The 18,653-nt window shown below is 42.5% G+C and overlaps 2 pseudogenes; both read right to left on the reverse strand.

Moving 5' to 3' along the window:
• Positions 1 to 12,682: 12,682 nt before the first annotated feature.
• LOC145278543 (U2 spliceosomal RNA) lies at positions 12,683 to 12,775 on the reverse strand (annotated as a pseudogene).
• A 295-nt stretch (positions 12,776 to 13,070) lies between these two features.
• On the reverse strand, positions 13,071 to 13,218 carry LOC145278483 (U2 spliceosomal RNA; annotated as a pseudogene).
• Positions 13,219 to 18,653: the final 5,435 nt, after the last annotated feature.

An 18,653-nucleotide genomic window follows, 5' to 3' on the forward strand; every position in this document is an offset into this window, starting at 1 on the left:
ATAAAGCTACCATTCGCCCAGGCATAGAATATTGTTGCCACATTTAAGTAGGTGTTTCTACTAGTAATCCCCTCCTCTTTAACAGGGTCCCAAAAAGAGACTTCAATCCAATAGGTACGATACTATCTACCAATCTCTAGCCTCTGTCCCATCGCTGCATCGTTGCATCCATGTGCCTGTTTTACAAGTAATTTAATGTAATGTGCTCTGACGAACGTGACTCACAATATAAAATATGCTTTTATTAACCGTTTAAAGCACATTAAAATGTAATATATGTTCTGTCCAAAGATGTAGATTGGGGTCTTCATTCACACCGAATGTCTATAAAATCGAAACGGGTTATGAGTTTTAAAGATAGATCCACATAACCAGACAAATTCTTAAAGTATATTAGCGAGATCACTAAGATGTTTCAGTTTGAATAAATGTGGTTAATAATATGGTAGGAGTGTTTGTGGCAGGCGTTTATAAAATTGCACGAGCAATATACTACAGGTGAAGGATACAACTATGAAATTTCCAAGGATTCTGCTAATTGTAATAAATATATTAATTTAGATGAAAAAGTAATTTTAATCTCGTTGCCAACAGAAAAGGGTTCTTTTAAAATTGAAATTAGAAGCCTTATTGTACACAAATTTAATGGCTTGTAATAAAACTAAATGGCCTGTAGAATTATTATACAAGAATTCTCAAATAAGCTTTTAGATTGCGTGTCTTTAGAAATCATGAATTATTAAGTATTGTTAATGATTATAACGATATCTTGTCGAAATACATTTGGATTACAAAGACATTAAACTGCAAAAATATGTTGCACCATGCTGATCTAATAGCAATAATGCTTTCATAACAACAAATAAATAAAAAGTATAAAAAAGTGGCAAGATTTATTCAACTTAATATATTTTGATAGCGGTATAGTCTTCTTTCTTTGTCTTTTTTATATCCTGTTATTGTCTTCAATCAGAAAATATTTATATGAAACAAGCAATCTATTACCAACCATTTTAACAGAATTTTTTTTTTTTTTACTTTTTAATAAACCCTTTCTATTAAATAAATATACCTAATGAAAGGAAATAAAATCCAATCATCGTTTATGAGAAAACATTTTTTCCAATTTAAAAACACCTCACCGCACTTTATTTTTTTACAAACAATAAATTACCATTTAAATAGCAAGATTGAATTCACTGTTTCACAAAAATCATCTTGGTCGGACATCTTTAGAGCTGGTTATCATTATTGTCGGCCATTTTGAATTGAATGGCAAAATGCTATCATTCTTAGTGTCACAAATCAATGGCAGATATTTTACATGAAAGAAATAAAATAGAATCATGTTCTTCTGTGAATGATGGTGGAAGGAATGGCTGGCAGAATTCTATGAGGAGGCAGTGGCAGCAAAAAAAAAAAAGTTATCAATGCATATAAATCTTCCATAAAAAGATAATACTGACAGTACCCTCATTTTAACGGTGTCCTCACTGTCATAAAAACACTGCATGGATATTAAGCCTGACAGAAAAAAAAACAAAAGGTGAAAAAATATATCATTCATTATTTGGTAATAGCTATTCATTTTTTTTTTTTTTTTTTTTTTTTAGCTACATCATTGCCATTCTTGTGAAGCTTCGTCCATCAGTAAATTAGTCAGTATGTTAGTCTGTCATTTAAATTTTTAAATAGTATTTGCATCAGTCTGCAATGCTGAAGTTTGGAATAGTATTTTGCCTGTTTGTCATCCTAGTGTTTTTGTCAGTCTGATGCTAAAGCCTTACATAGTAGTTTTGTCAGTCTGCCATGCAAAATTCTAAAATAGTATTTTTGTCAGTTTGCCATGCATAACTCTAAAATAGTATTTTTGTCAGTCTGCCATGCATAATTCTAAAATAGTATTTTGTCAGTCTGCCATAAATAATTCTAAAATAGTATTTTTGTCAGTCTGCCATGCATAATTCTAAAATAGTATTTTTGTCAATCTGTCATGCATAATTTTAAAATAGTATTTTTGTCAATCTGTCATTTTTTTAGTCTGTTAATTTATTTTTCAAATAACATTTTTTCCAATGCATTCATTTTTTTTTTCTTTAAGAGACTCATATTTTAATTGAAAATAGTATTTTTGTTAGCCTGTCATTTAAAATGTCATATTCGTTGGTCTATCATGCTTATGAATAAAATAGCATAACTGGATGCGACCACTCTTATCTGATAAGATACTCGGTCAATCGTCCATCAGTTTCTCATACTATTTTCGCACTGTGGCCTGGACACTCACCAAAAGATTTGAAAGAAAGCTAGACAGCTCGTACACCCGTATGCTACAATGTTAAATATATCTTGGCAAGGTCATCCCATGAAGCAGCAACTTTATGGCAACTTACCTGCCATATCTACTACCATCAGAGAGCGATGTCTACAATTTGTCAGTCACTGCCTGAAGAGCAAGCAAGAGCTGGTGGGAAGTGTATTGTTGTGGACTCAACGGCAGGGGCGCTCAAACATCGGACGACCTAGATCCACGTACATCGAGCAAATTGCACATGACACCAACTGTAATCCTGAGGATCTGAGGCAGCTGATGGAAGGCAGGAAAATCGAGAGAGAGAGAGAGAGAGAGAGAGAGAGAGAGACACACACACAGAGAGTCACATTGTTCCGGGCTTCTTGCCCGGATCAATATGACTCCCTCTTCAGATTTTGTTAAGAGATAGGCAGTGTTTATTTTCAGCTATATATAATAACACAATTTATTTAAGCAACATCTTTCTTTGGAATAAGATTTCGCGTAGACTTATTTGTACCCAATAATAAAAAAAAACAGCAACAATGTCCAAAAGAAACTGATCTTGAAAATATAAGCTACAGGTATAGATCTCTACAGCTCTGTAAAATACAAACTTACATGCACATCATAGTACATGTTATGTAATCTGTTAAAATCTAGTACTAAACGGTTCCTGTTTATATTTTATTTTTACAAGTTTTTCAATCGCATTTTCGTCGGTTTGTCAGGCTTTAAATAGCATTTGTGTTTTGGACGATTAGTCGGAACCTGAAATCTGAAAAATCGAAACTTTTCGGTTATCTGACTCAGAAAAATTTGTGCCTATTTACCGGTGCATAAAACGATTACTTTAATTATCCTTTTATATTTGATTTTGTTTAAAAGAAAATCTTCCATCGCTGGTAGTAATAATAAAATATTTATTTTAAACTACCAGTAAAACTAAAATCTATAAATCATCTCCCACAAATGTGTTTGATTTTTTTTTTTTACACTTGAGAAAATATATGTGCATTTAACATATGTTTTTACGGTAATAAGGGAAAAAATAAAGATTTTATAGTTGAATATTTAGAAATTTATAAAAAAAATCAGAATCGGTAATTGCATTGGATTCGGCAAAAATATTGGAATCGTCCCATTCTTAGTAGACACGTCCAGTTTTCTTTATGAATGATTCTGTCAGTATTTTAGGGTTGAGTGGGAAATAGCATGTTGATTGGTAAATGCTTAGATTGAACGGACATAACTTTTTAAAAAAAATCCTCTTCTCTTTTTGTTTTGTTTCATTGAATTATGCTTTTTTTCTCAAATTAAGTAAAAATTGGAAGGAAAAAAGGTGTATATCTTTAGCATGCAAAATATCAGCCAATCGTATTACAGTAAGAATTTACTGCGAATCATTTTTATACCTAAATACCTCTTTCTTTTTGATTGATTTGCTGTCAAGAAAACTAAGGGCTGGGAAAATGTTGCAATTGTTTTGTGAAGCCAAGGTGTATTCTTGTGAAATAAAATACCTTCGTGAATATTTTGTGAAGATGTAATTTTTTTTTCTGTTTCTTCTCTTTATTTTACCATGATAGTTTTAGCTTATTTTTTTTTTTGTTTTATCATGCCTTATCGATTATTTGTTGCATTGTTAAAAATCAATACATATTTATGACTAATATAAAAACAATATTTATGACTAATATGAGAAAAAAAGTACACTGAAAAAAAATCGGAATTATTTTTTTTTCTAACAGATGTTGTAATTCTTTTAAACTCGACGGCTTCTCACCTCTCTTCATCTAATATAGAGTATATATTATAGCAATTATCATTCCCTACGCTGATGATTGCGTAAGCATAAAACTCTGTCTGTAAGTATAAACATTGTTGATATTTATTTTAAAAAATATTATCAGTGTAAACCCCTTTAAGAAAATAAAATGGATCCCTTTTTGTGGAATTAAGAAAAATCAATCAGCCTAAGTAATAGCATATTCAGTGACAAAAAGTCAGAATATTGTATTAAAATGCAATATTCTGACTTTTTGCCATTATTTATGTCCGCTGATAAGTACTTAATTTCCCCCAAATCTTGTGTTAATTGCAGGTGATCTGGAGGTAGAATACTAGCCTACAGGTGTGACTTTGTAACCGAGTTCGAATTTCTTACACTGATGATTGAGTAAACAAGTATATTTATTTGCAGACTGTTTACCTCAGCTTCATAGTTATTGTTTCACCACAGTTCTGCCAACTCATCCTCTGGCCTTCTTCAAGTGATTAACAGCAATGGGGTGGGGATGCCGCGTCTCTTAATTGTATCCCCAGAAATTACTGCCTTCCATAGTTTTTGTTGTCTCGCCACGTTTTTGGCCAACTAATCCTCTGGAAGGATTGAAACCGCTATATTCAGACAATGCTCGCTTAAAACCATAGAGATTCAACACCTTTATCTTTTGGTCTTATAAATCCATAAAGATTCAACACCTTTATCTTTTGGTCTTATAAAACCATAGAGATTCAACACCTTTATCTTTTGGTTTTATAAATCCAAGTTTTTTTTATTCTTATCTGATCTGCCATCATCGCAACCGTATTGAATGGTATTATATATATTTTTTTATTGAAATCCTTTGAGATGAGTAATCTGTACACTTATTTGCAGACTTATATCCTCCTCCTGATGAAGATACAGTTTGCAAATAAATAAATATACAGATTACTCATCTCAAAGGATTTCAGTGAAACAAGGCCGATAGCCATTAGTCGCGTGCTCTTGTGTAATGAATGAATGCATGAATGTAGGATTGACATGAAATTCTTAAAGATAAACTAAAATGACCGAAAAATGGGCTGAAATGACTTAAATAAAAAGTAAATGACTTAGAATGACTTTAATGAACTTAAGGATGAATTGAATGACCTTAAGAATGACTTGAATGCTTAAAAAATAACTGGAAGCCTTCAAAAACAACTTGAATGATCTGGAGAATGACTTGAATGGCTTTTAGACTGACTGATTGTAAAGTGGGTGATCTTTTTACATTAAATTAATACAGAAAAGTGATCCCCCACTTTATATCACAATAAGTAGAGCATGTAGTAAGAACAGATACTACACTTTGAGATATTAAATCTTTTATTCATGTTAAAAAATACAGAAAAAAAAATCAACGATGAACAAAAAACTTAGGCACATGGCCAACTCAAAAGGGGGGATTTTGGGGGTCGTTGGTCATCCTTGTCACTCCAGAACTAAACAAAGTCAAAAGTTTCTCCCAGCTAGTATCTTCTTTCACCATAATACCGCATTCACCCTTTCATATTGGGGGACGTCCTAGTAACTCCCAATTTTTTTAAAACATTTTTTATTGACGTGTAAAAACAAAAAAGATAACAATAAAATGATAACAATAATTCATTTGTGTCGAGGGAGGGGGAAGAAAAAAAAACAAAAGGTGATTAGTAGGACCCTCCCAACCCCGTCTAGTTGATAGACTGCCCGTTCCACTAGGTTTGTAAAAGGAACCTCGCTTCTGCGGGTCAGTCTCTAGGTGGGGATGCCCTCTAGATGGGGGTGAATGGAGAAAAGAAAATTTTGTGGGTAAGGGATGGAGGTTAGTTTGTATTTCTTTTTCTCCAAGATGGGTAAAATTTAGAGGAAGGGGTGAAAACAAAAATTGCAGGTAAGAGGGGATGGGGATCTTGGAGGCTTCCTAATCGGGGAGGGATGGAACACACACTCAGCTAGCTGAGAGACTACTTGTTTAATTTAACTTTACAGAACTGCGCGTTCCACACCCAGGCGGGGAACACGTATTCAAATTTGGCTCCTCTTCGTACACACAGACTTGCCACATGTATCCATCTTCTGTCAAATGCCGCGCGATGCAGCCTTCTATCACATCTGATCTTCACCCGTAGTTGGTGTTTAAAGAACGCGATCAGATCTTGATCAGAAAAAGACAACACCCCCCGGCAACCTTGCAGACGCGACGTCCAAATCACCATTCTCGCCACGGCCAGAATCGTAACGTAGACCATTTGTCTTTCCCGGTCCCACGGCGGCCTCACGTTGTCCACAACATTGGATACAGTAATTGGGCGAGGATGCTCAGGATCGATGCGCGCCGTCACCCCACTGACATACGACCAGTACTGGCGGAGTTCGCGGCAATCGAAGAAAGCGTGATCCGTAGTTTCCACAGCCATTGTCCCACAACGGGGACAATCAGGCGACTCCAGAAACCCAGAACTGCATTGTATGTTGTTGAGTGGAAGTGCATTTCGGGCCAATCGCCAGGTCAGAGAGAACTCCGAATTGTTCAGATGACTCGAACCTGGCGCCCAGCTCCACGCGGAGCGGATCTCACTCTGCTGCCACCCCAAACGCGCGCATAGCGGGTCGTCAGCGGCCTCCTTCACTAGATCCCTGTGGAGTTCCCTACGGGTAGCAGTCACAAGGTCACTGGACCTTGGTAGTCGTTTTAGCGCAGCTCGGCACTCTTTCATGTAGGCAGATTCTCCCCGCGGCCTGCGACGGCTCTCGATGGAAGGGTCGAGAACGAGGTCGGGGAAGGCGGCAGTAACCACGGGGTGCCACGGTTGGTCCTCCTGCATATAGTGGCTCAGGAAGGCCAGCCTCTCAGCATCTCGATGACACTTCAAGTCCGGCATTCCCAAGCCTCCCTCACACGGACGTTGAATACAGACCTGTCTGCTCACCCAGTGTCTTCCTCTGTCCCAAAGGAGCGAGGACAAGAGTTCAACAAGAGCTTTTAGGTGTTGTGCAGGCAGGGGAAGTACGGCCAGTCGGTAAAGGATGAGAGGAAAGACGTAAGTGGCGCACGCCTCAGCTCTACCCTTTAAGGAAAGTTTCCTAGGAAGCCACGAATTGACTGCAGCCTCCACCTTTGACCGTACCTCCAACCAATTCTTGTCAAGCTGGAGACCCGGTCCGAACCACACGCCGAGGATCCGGACCGGGCCATCTGTCCAGCTGAAGGGCGCAGGGAGGTTTGCGTTGCCACTCCATGCGCCCAACCGCAGTCCTACCGACTTGTTGCGGTTTATCTTGGCCCCTGTAATTCTTTCGTACTGTGTGAGTGCCTCCGACACGACCTCAATGTCTCTGAAGCCCGACACGAAGATCGTGACATCATCGGCGAACGCGGATACCTTAGCAGCTGAGCCGCCAGGCAGAGCCATTCCGCGCAGGGCCGAATTTGCCTCCCCATGTCTCAGCTTGCGGAGAAGAGGCTCCAAAGCCAGGACATAAAGCAGGGGCGACAGCGGACAACCCTGACGAACCGACCGAGAGATAACAAAGGGTTTCGAGCGCTTTCCGTTGACTTGCACGACAGCCATGGGCTGTCGATACATTATGGAGATCCACTTGCAAAAGTCCGGTTTAAAACCGGCGGCCTCTAAGACAGATGCCAGGAAACGATGGTCGACCCTATCGAAAGCTTTGGACTGATCTAAGTTTATCAGCGCGGCTTCCGTGTCGTCATCTATTCCCCCCTCTAGGATCATGCGGATCAGGTGCAAGTTGTTCTGAATCGATCTCCCCTTCACAGCATAGTTCTGTTCCGGTTCAACCAACTCGTCGATAACAACCTGCAGCCGATTCGACAGGACCTTGGCCAAAATCTTCAACTCTGTGTTTAGCAGAGTTATGGGCCTGTAGTCGTCTAACTCTTCCCCTCCATGCCCGTCACCTTTCTTCAGCAATGTGATCACTCCCTTGGTCACCTGCCCTGGGATGGATCCCTGAGCAAACCAATGGTTGAACATATCCGTCAGAAGAGGCAGAAACATGGGCGACAGCCTCAAGTACAGTTCGTATGGCAGACCATCAAGTCCTGGCGATCTGTCACAGCTGACCTGCTTCAGCGCAGTAAAGACCTCCCGCTCCGTCACCCGGCCCTCGCAACTAGCCGCTCTAGCCGCCTCGAGGCGGGGAGAGTCGGCCAAATAGTCGCTAAACTCAAGGACCGGAAGATCGGGCTGCTGCGTAAAACGCTCCTCGAAATGTTCTCGAAACCCCTCGCAGATCTCCCGAGTCGATTCCAGGGTGCGTCCATTCGGATGTTTGATTTTTGCAATGTATTTGTCCGAGCCACGCCTAGAAACCTCACGGCGCACGTCTGCATCAGAATTGACTGCTTCGTTGCCTATCTTTCTAAGCCTAGCTCTAACTACTTGGCCTTCGTAACGCTCGCTAGTCTCGCGTAGAAGGTCCTGCTTAGCTAGTTCCTGACTAACCCTATCACCCTCCCCCGTAGCCTGGGCTAGTTTCTGCTCTAGCTTCTTCTTCGTCTTGGCCTTATCTAGTGCGAGGCGCTGGGCATACTTGACGGAGAAGCTTCTGATCTTGGCTTTGAGACCTAACCACCACTTACTCCCGGTAACCGCCCCCACTAGTGCCTTTTTAATCAATTCTCTTAACTGATCTTGGAAGTCTTGTATCTCCAGAAGGGAGGTGTTTAACTTCCAGTACCCCGCTAACTTAGGCCTATTTCCTAGCTTCAGCCGGGCCATAACTAATTTATGGTCCGTCTGGCCTAGCCAAGTGAACGTGGGACAAGATAAGAAGTCTACTTCGCCTCTCCTAACTAACATCCTGTCCAAATAAGTATTTGGATAGGAGGAAACACTATTGGTCCACGTCCACATCTCCCGCCCTGGATGCTCGACCCGAAACCTGTCGACCAGACCGCATCTAGCCATCAGATCAGCCAGGCTGGACTCGCACCTCTCCGATCCTCTAGCTCCGCCTCCTACCTTATCTATGTCGGGGTCTAAGATGGAATTCCAATCCCCCATTAGCACTACCCGCTTCCGACAATCTACAAACGCGTCAAGCTGACTGAAGAATGAGACCCTCTCACGAGCGGTGCTGGGCGCATGAACCGCAATCACCCGAAACACAGAATCTTTTACGGCAACATCGGCCACAACCAGCCTACCCACTGCATCTCTATGGACAACGTCGACCGTCGCCGACAGGGTACGTTTAACCAGCACGGAAACTCCCCTCCCCCGCGGGCTGCCATATGCTGAGAAAACCTCAAAGTCTCGGGCCAGCACCTGACAGTCCACAGAGGAAACGAAATGCGTCTCCTGAATCGCAGCGACATCCACTCCCAGGGACAAGAGGTCGTGCCGGAGGCGAGCCGCCCGGCCCGATGATCTCAAGCCCCTCGCATTCAGACTAGCCAAATTCAAAGCCATGGTACCTACCTTAAGGTGTGTTACACTCAGCTCCGAAGTCAGCCGGGGAAAGGACACCGACGTTGTGTGCAATGCTCAAGGTGGTCAGGTTTTTCATGTCCTGACCTTCTCTCACAATGCCGCCGACATCCAAAGGGTAAGTCAATTTAAGGGCCCTATAGAGTGACGGATGGACCAACACTGGGACCCTTCCCTTGCATTGTTTTGCGAGTTCCTCAAGGGAAGGGTCATTTTTCCTAATCAGTTCAATTCCCGGACCAGCCCCTTCAGCGGCTTCCAGCATTGTCCACACGTTGGTTTTGCAGGCCTCAGGAAGCCTGACGAAAGTTGTTAGCCGTGGGGCGTCCGGGAAATTAGAGGGGACATTAACGTCTTTTCCCCCTATCTGTTGGCAGTCCAGCAGAGGTTTTAAATTTTTTCTCTGCCGGTGTGGTACGCCCATTGCCACAGACAGGGGGTCTACAGAACAAAGTTCCTCTCTCGTTTCGAGGGCGAGAGTCCCTGTTGGAGTGAGTCCGTAAGTGGGAGAATCTGAAGGGTCTCTCCCCCTCCCGGGTTCATTCTTTTCTTTCTGGGATGGCGGCTCAATTTGCATTGGTGTGGGGACGAGTGTCTGTGTGGTGTCTGGTGTTGGTGTTGGTGCGGTGTCTGGTGTTGGTGTGATGTCTGGTGTTGGTGCGGTGTCTGATGTTGGTGTTGGTGCGGTGTCTGATGTTGGTGTTGGTGTTAGTGCGGTGTCTAGTGTTGGTGCAGTATGTGGTATGGGGGTAGAAGTGGGTTGTGTTGTTGTTAAAGGTGGTGTATGCTCACAGGGAGTGGGGGCTGCCTTTTCTTCCCCTTTCCTTTTCTTTTTTATTCTTTTGAATGAACCGGGGAGTGGTGAGGTTGAGTTCCTCTCCCTCTCACTAGCAGATTCATCCTCAGAGGAGCAGTGTTTTCTTCGCTTGATCCCCGTCTCAATTGGTGTGGGGACCGTTGGTTGTTGCTGCTCCTCTAATTGTTGTTTCTCCGGTTGATGCTGTTGCTTTTCTGGTTGCTGCAGCCGTTTTTGTTGCTGCTGTTCTGGCTGTTGCTGCTGTTGCTGTTTTTGTTGTTGCTGCTGTTTTCGTGGCATTGGTTGTGGAATTGGCCGCGGCAGCTGATGTTGTTGCTGCGGCTGGTTCAACGGCTGGTTTGGCTGCTGCTGCTGCTGTGTCTGCTGCCATGGCTGTTGCTGCGGCTGTTGTGGAGGCTGCTGTTGTTGTTGCTGCCTCGGTTGTTGGGTTGGTTGTGGGACGGTGGCAGATGGGATTGTGGGCTTCCGTTTCCGCCTCATTACCGTGATCCATTCCTCCCCTTTGGGCTCCTGCACAGTTTTGGGTTTCCTCGGTGCTGGGGTTGGTGCTCTGGTTGCAGGAGTTGTGACAGCCTGTTTGGACACTGGTGCTGTCTCAGAGGTTGGGACCGCCTTTAGTGTCACTTGAGTAGGATTTGACCTTTGAGGGCAGCTCTTGGCCATGTGACCCTGTTTTTGGCAAAACCAGCAGTGCGGACGACGCCCCTCCACTACTACTGTCATAGTTGCCTCCTTAAATGTCAGCTGTGCTGGTATCGCCTGGAAGCCTTCTTTCTTTAGCCTCATGGCCACAGTGTAGCTGCCCAAGTGCATGCCGGTTTTCGACCGCACTGGGGTTATTTTTTCCACCTCGCCGAACTGTGTGAAGAAGGATCCCAGGATTTCTGCTGATATTTGCATAGGTACATTGAATACCTGCACCCGGGTCCTTGTCCTGCCCTGGTATTCGGGCTTTAGTTTTGTTCTCCCATACTTAATTTCCTGTAGGGAGAGTCTCTCCGCATCTTCCTTGGTGGGTAGGAGGATGTCCCACATGGCGTAGCTCCTCTGGTACAGGTATAATACCGGGATGTTTAGCTTGTGTAGGAGCCCTGCCATGTCTTCCTTTTTCATCCCTAGGAGGCGGTTTTCCGGCATATCCGAGATGATGAGGGAGAGCACTCTGTCTTCGATTGCCTCCCAAGCGCCTGGCACTGGTTTAATTTCTGCCCCCTCTATGTATTGTCTGTACTTGGTCAAGTACAAGTCTCTATACTCTTGAGGGGACAGTTGCTTCTCTACAGTCTTCCCCCATGCCGACCCTCTTGTTGGTGTTGGATCTTTGGTGAGGTTGGACTGTTTTTGCTGTTCCTTGGCGGAAGGGTTGCTATTTTGAGGCGCATTTCCCTTTCCGCTTTCCTTTGGGACCGACTCTCCCTGCTCTATACTTCTTCCAGGAAATACTTCCCTTTTTGGGGAGTCGGCCTCCTGGGGAGCGTTGTCCTCTTTATTGTCCTTGGGAGCTTTTGCCCCTTTTGTTTTGGGGAGGTCTAGGCTGTATGCCCCCTCGTTTTCTTGATTTGCTCCCCTTTTGGGGCAGTAGCCCTCCTGGGGAGCACTGTCTCTCTTATCGTCCTTTGGGGCTACTGCCTCTTGATTTTTGTAGTCAGAGCGGGATGCCCTGTCCAACATTGTTTTTTCTCCCCTTTGTGGGGAGTCGCCCTCTTGGGGAGCACTGTCTCCCTTATCGTCCTTTGGGGCTACTGCCTCTTGATTTTTGTTGCCGGAACGGGATGCCCCGTCCAACATTGTTTTTTCTCCCCTTTTTGGGGAGTCGCCCTCTTGGGGAGCTGCTGGTGAGTTTTCTCCCTTCTGAGGGGCGTCCTTTGGTTTAGTGTCCGGGCGGTATGCCCCGTTGCTTTTTGCTTCCCCTGTTGGGGAGCCGTCCTCTTGGGGAGCAGTTTTTCTTGTGGTAGCCTCCTGGCTGGGGGTATCTGTATTGGTGGTCCCCGGGCTGGGGGTGTCCATTTTTGAATAAAAGCTCTCTCTTCCCTGTATAAATTCACCAAAATGAGTGACGTGGAGTCGACGTCCAAATTGGGAGCCGACTTTGGCGCCAAAAAGAAGTGGCGCCAAAGGCGGCAAGAGGGGAGATAGAACTGAGAGAGGGAGTGGGAAGTTAGTGGAGGGAAGAGAGAAAGTGTTTCCGACCCTCCCTCGCGGGAAGGTCGTAAATTATCAGCTAGGATCCCCCCCCCCGTGGGGGAGGGGGGAGAGCAGAGAAAGACAGACAAAGTGGGGGTGCGGACAGAACGCTACCCAACAAGCTCGCCGGCCACGAGAATGTGTCGCCAGAACAACACTGCCTATCGCTGTGTATGTATCAGAGAACAGATACTACACTTTGATCTTGGCCAAAAGGCCAAGAAAAGTGTATTTATTTGCTCCCCCACCGAGCAAATTAGGCACAAGGCTGATTTTTGATGTGAGGAGTGAAAGGGAAATGGGGACAAACTCCCCGGGGAGTAGGGGAGCTGGATAGTGACAATTGGTATGAAGGGTTGCCCCTACATTGACCAAGGTCTTATATGTGGGGTCGCCCTCACATATGGTCTTTGCTTGTAGCTGGAACTGCCGGAACAGATGGTATTTATTTGCTCCCCCACTGAGCAAATTAGGCACAAGGCCGTTTTTAATGTGAGGTAAAAACCAGCCCCCCTAAAAGTAGGCAAAAAGGGGGCACTCTGGTTACAAAAAAATAATAATTGTCCCAGTATAGAGGGTTTCCCCTCCATTGACTGGTACAAATTATCTTAAGTGCAGTATCTGCCGGAACAGATACTACACTTTGATCTTGGCTAAAAAGCCAAGAAAAGGGGTATTTATTTGCTCCCCCACCGAGCAAATTAGGCACAAGGCCGATTTTTAATGTGACGAGTGAAGGGGGAATGGGGACCAACTCACCGGGGAGTAGGGGAGCTGGATAGTGACAATTGGTATGAAGGGTTGCCCCTACATTGACCAAGGTTGTCTTATATGTAGGGATAACCCCACATATGGTCTTTGCATGCAGTATCTGCCGGAGTAGATACTACACTTCGATCTTGGCCAAAAGCTAAGAACAGCATCTATTAACATCAGACCTTTGATCTAAACCAAAAAGGCCAAGCACAAAAGTGTTACCGACTGACTGATGGGGTGACTTAGAGTCGCTTGCACGTGACTAAAAATAGTGTATTAAACACTAGTGTCTGTAGGTATAAGATTAATTAAAAAAAAAAAATTATCAGTGTGTGTGTGTGTATATATATATATATATATATATATTAAAAACACACAGATGTCTTAACGTCATACTGTGTTTCTCCCAGACAAATCAACCCACGTGCACGTCGTGACAACTGCCATGCAGACGAGGCTCTGATGAACAGTGAGTGTCCTACGCCGTATAACTGGACCTCCACTGCCTTGTGGGCCAACGTTCTTTTAACCAAAGGCTAAAGGTGAGGTAACCCTGACAGAAACCCCCAGAGGAGCTTAGGCCCTGTCAACTGTGGCATACATGACGCACCAGCATGTGGACTATGCTCTGGTGCCCAGGAACTTAAGTCCCAGTCATGTATCAAATGGCATGGTGGGTGGAGAGGGCTCCTGTAAGCCGTGGTGAAGGCAACCTCTCTAGGAGAAGGAAAATCCTGATAGAAAACCTGCGGCGACTGCTGCTTCCAATGATGTTGACTTGCTCTTTTTGGTTCAATGTGGCAGTTGTTTAGAGAGCAAGATTGTATCAGTGCAAAGCCTTTCCTCACTATAAAAAACTTCAAGCACAGCTTGATATGCAATGGCATACAGATTTTGCAATCAGTGTGTATCTCGATAAAAAAACGGTTGGCTTTGGCCTAAAATGGCAAACGGACATTCAATGAAGACTGATGCAAATATGGGCGTCAATTGACATAAGGGTCTGGCCTGATAGGTGTTCGGGGCACCACAGCTTGGACACAGTCATCAGTGAATGTGCAATAGAAGTGAACGTCTGGCACGTGCTGCTAGTTGCGCTCATGTTTGCATCATTTGAGCAAGAGATATATTAAGTAATGGCAATACTCGAGAACGAGTTGCTGCCATCATATGTTGAAACAAAAATGTAGTAGACAAAACAAAAAAAAATACAACTAAAAACAGACGGAACAAAAACTCGCTTCTCGCAGACACGTGGGTCATAACAAGCACAATCTACTCGTCAGAATCACCTACACACAATGTGCAGAACGCCCCCTCTCCTTTCCAGTGTCCTGCCTTTATAGCGGCCGGGAACGACATATTTGCATAATCTTGCGATCCAACCATTAGCTATCCAGGTGTGGAGCTCCTGCATGTATTCTTCACGGATTTCCGCCGGCACTGGGTATTCTGACATTTGATTGTATAGTCTTTCAGGGGGGTGATCCTCAGACCACTTCCACGATGCGGTCCACATTCGGTTTTGATGATCAAAGGTGGCAGTGAAATCTCGTTCATTAATAGAAATGGCTGCGCATTTAATATGTTTCCTGTCGTCCAGCCGCACTGATCCTATAGGGTTGACAACGACACCGCTCAGAGCTTTTATGGCGTCAATCCCTAGAAGTAAGTCAAACCCCAGCGGTTTGCCACGCACCACCAACACATCGATTCTGGCAAACACACCTTCGTCAGTGGACACAGAGACCGCCCCAACACCGCAGAACGCATGGGACATTCCACCAATCGTTTTTACATCTACATTCGTTTTTCTCCAAGACCGACACCGGTCTGCATGTAAAATAGTCCTAGAGCATCCTGTATCAATAAGCGCCAAACATCGCATCCCGTCAACCTGGATGCTTATCACCAGGAGCGTCGTGCTCGCATCTTGGTGGGGAAGGAAACTGGCGCTTATGCGTCCTCCCCGTGCTCGTTTCCCGAGCAATTCCGAGCCCAGTGTCCACTCTCACTGCAACGGTAACACCGTGTTCCACATTTTCGACAGTCCTTTGCAAAGTGGCCTTTCGTATTGCACTTGAAACGGGTCACACTAACAGGAATATTCTGGGCGCTGTGGTTGTTGGGTGAGCATGTGGCTGCAACCACGTCCTGATTGTGTTCCCCAGTCGTCAAAATTCTTGCTCTCGACATTAGTTCCCCCATGGTCAAGACTTTGATGTTCGGCACCTGTTGAAGAGCAATTGAGATAGCGTCAGGGAACCCAGTGACGAAAGTCACTTTTGTGAGTCTCTCTAAGCCATCTTCTGTGAATCCGGCGAATCCAACCAACTGCCTGATTTTGTTGGAGTAAACATCCACACGTTCGCCAGCCCATCTAACCATAGCTATTTTTCTGTATGCTGCAAACGCGTCGTCGGTAAATGCCTCCTGTAATCGGGCCTCAATCTGGTCTATTTCTCTTTGATCGTCTTCCTCCGTTTCCATGTAGAGGGTCAGTGCATCACCTTCCAGATATAAAGGTAGCAGACTCGCTACATCATCCACCTGCTGAAGTTGTGTGACAAGTCTCACTTTTTTCAGCCACGCTAAAACGTCTCCCTCACCAGAAAACGGCTTGATAATATCGCTGCTTATCCGCACCCTCGCCATAGTCGGGCCGAAATAGCTTGAAACAAAAATGTAGTAGGCAAAACAAAAAAAAAATACAACTAAAAACAGACGGAACAAAAACTCGCTTCTCGCAGACACGTGGGTCGTAACAAGCACAATCTACTCGCCAGAATCACCTACACACAATGTGCAGAACGCCCCCTCTCCTTTCCAGTGTCCTGCCTTTATAGCGGCCGGGAACGACATATTTGCATAATCTCGCGAGAGCAGACGTGATTCAACGATAATCACATTGGGTAAACGCTAATAAAAGCCCATGGACGCCATCTTGGAAATCTCTCTTTCGCTCAACCCAAAACAGACGTATCCGAGGTAAGCCCTATTTTTCATTTTGGTTACTGCTAATTCTGCTACATATGTATATAACGTGTGTGTGCATTTTTAAGCTTGGAATTATTCCCAAATCATATTCCAAATAAAGAGTTCACAGAACGGTATCCATGTTGTTTACAACGCTTTTCAAACGGTGTTTATTTTCAGTTGTACAAAAATAACACAGAATTTGTTTAAACAGTCTCTTCCTTTAGAATAGAACTTCGATTAGAGACTTATTTGTACCCTTAACAACTAAAAAACAAAAATAGTAAAAATAGTTACAATGTCTGAAAAAAAATGCATCTTGAAAAAAAAAAGGCATTACAAGTGTAAATCCAATGTTTACTACTTTTGTAAATTTATCAAAAAGAAAAAGCAAAAAAACAAATACATACCAAATAAACGTTATCAAAGGCAAGATAAGTTATTTTTCTACATAACTGGGTAAGGTTTTAGTGCTTTTATTTTATGTAAAATGTTTATTCGGTTCGAAAAGCGAGTAATGTTAGGCGCTACCGAAGAACAAGAAAAAAATGGCCACGATGTTTTTGAAGTCTCGACAAACACTTCAAAATTAAAACTAAAACAACAAAGTTGTAAAAACGCGCCAAAAAATCATCATTTTGTTTTATTTTTTATTTTGAAGAGATTATCGAAACTTCAAAGATGTAAAAAGACATCATGCCCATTTTTTCTTGGTAGTGCTCAATGTTACTTGAATAAACATTTTATGTTAAATAAAAATACTGAAAACTCATCCCGTTAGGTAGAAAAGTAACTTATCTTGCGTTTGATAACATTTATTTTTTATATACTTGCTTTTCGTGCCTCTGTGAAATATAATATAAACCCAAAATTTAGTAATGTTTTCGATATGGCGAGCAAACTTTCTAGTTTCCGGTGGTATAATATGCCTCCGACGGTTTTTATTTCAGCAATCTCTCTAGCGCTCTCAATCGTCTTTATCATCAAGAGTAGAACTGGCTTTTCTTTTATGAGGGTTTCTCTTTCTTTAGTGATTTTATAACTTTATTTCCGAACTTTTCACATTTATCGGACACACGTGCCATTCAACGCCACATCAATTCACATAACAAAACACCAGTCAGCTAAAATACAAAAAATACTAACAACTAAGATCATACATAAAAATAATTTCATACACCAACTAAATATACTAAAAGCAATACTTATAAAAAAACAATAACTCAATATGTACAGAATAGGTTTTATTACTTGTACTATTAAACATAAAGACAATAGATAAACAAATATACGAAATAAGTAACTATATAAAAAATAATATAGCTAAACAAAATTAATAAATACAAAAATAAAAAAATAATAGATTCAACCTTAGCCTTTCTCCATTTTGTTCTTCTCTTGCCAAAATATTCTAGAAGATTATAAAAACCCAACCATAAAATAACAAAACAATCTACTCTTGACGAGGATCACGACAATTGAAAGTGTTAGAAAAATGGCTGCAGGAAGTTTGCTGGCTGCAGCAACAACATTACTAAGAAAATTTAAAAACATGAAAATTGCCTGGTATTTAACTAACCATGCATAAAGACGCCTTGTTGCATGCATACATGTATATGTATGCTAAAAGCGGGGGGGGGAGACCTAAGAGCGACGTTTCGCCCGTTTAGCGTGAGTTTTTTTTTTTTCAAGAATAAAATGTAAAATGCTTACTGACGAAGATTAATATTTCTTGGGCTTTTCTTTTGGCGTTTAGTAAGAATTATGGTGGGTATTGCAATTCTTTAACAGAAGACAAGCCCACAATTAACAAAAAAAAAGAACACTTAACAGAAGTATTATCCTACCTACCAATAGTAAAACAACGCCATATATAAAAAAAAAAAATAAACCAAATAAGTGTTAAAATATCTGAAATAACCTTAACAATCAGAGATATAATCCATAAACCCAAATTTAATTTCAAGATCAAAGTATGTACTCCATAACTTGCCATGACTGTGGGCAGATATACATTGGTGAAACACAATGCAGTCTCGATAAGAGAATGTACGAACATAAATGGGACATAAAACACCCTTAATGCCATCCCCCCCCCACACACACACATTATGGAGCATGACCATCATTTTGATTTTGAAAATGCAGCAATTCTAAAAACAATACACCATAAATTTACACGTTGTTTACTGGAATCCGCGCTTATCTCCTACTCCACTAATGTAATCAAACAAAGAGGATTTTTTAGAATATTCCTCCGCACTTATGTAAAATAATAATCCATGAAAATGATTTAGGCACCGGTTAATTTTTTTTTTAGAACATATTGTATAAACACATGTAAATATGCATAATATACTGCCCCTACCTTCCTCT

This window comes from Euprymna scolopes, chromosome 6, assembly GCF_053919585.1.
Source record: "Euprymna scolopes isolate OS-2025 chromosome 6, ASM5391958v1, whole genome shotgun sequence".
Taxonomy (NCBI): domain Eukaryota; kingdom Metazoa; phylum Mollusca; class Cephalopoda; order Sepiida; family Sepiolidae; genus Euprymna; species Euprymna scolopes.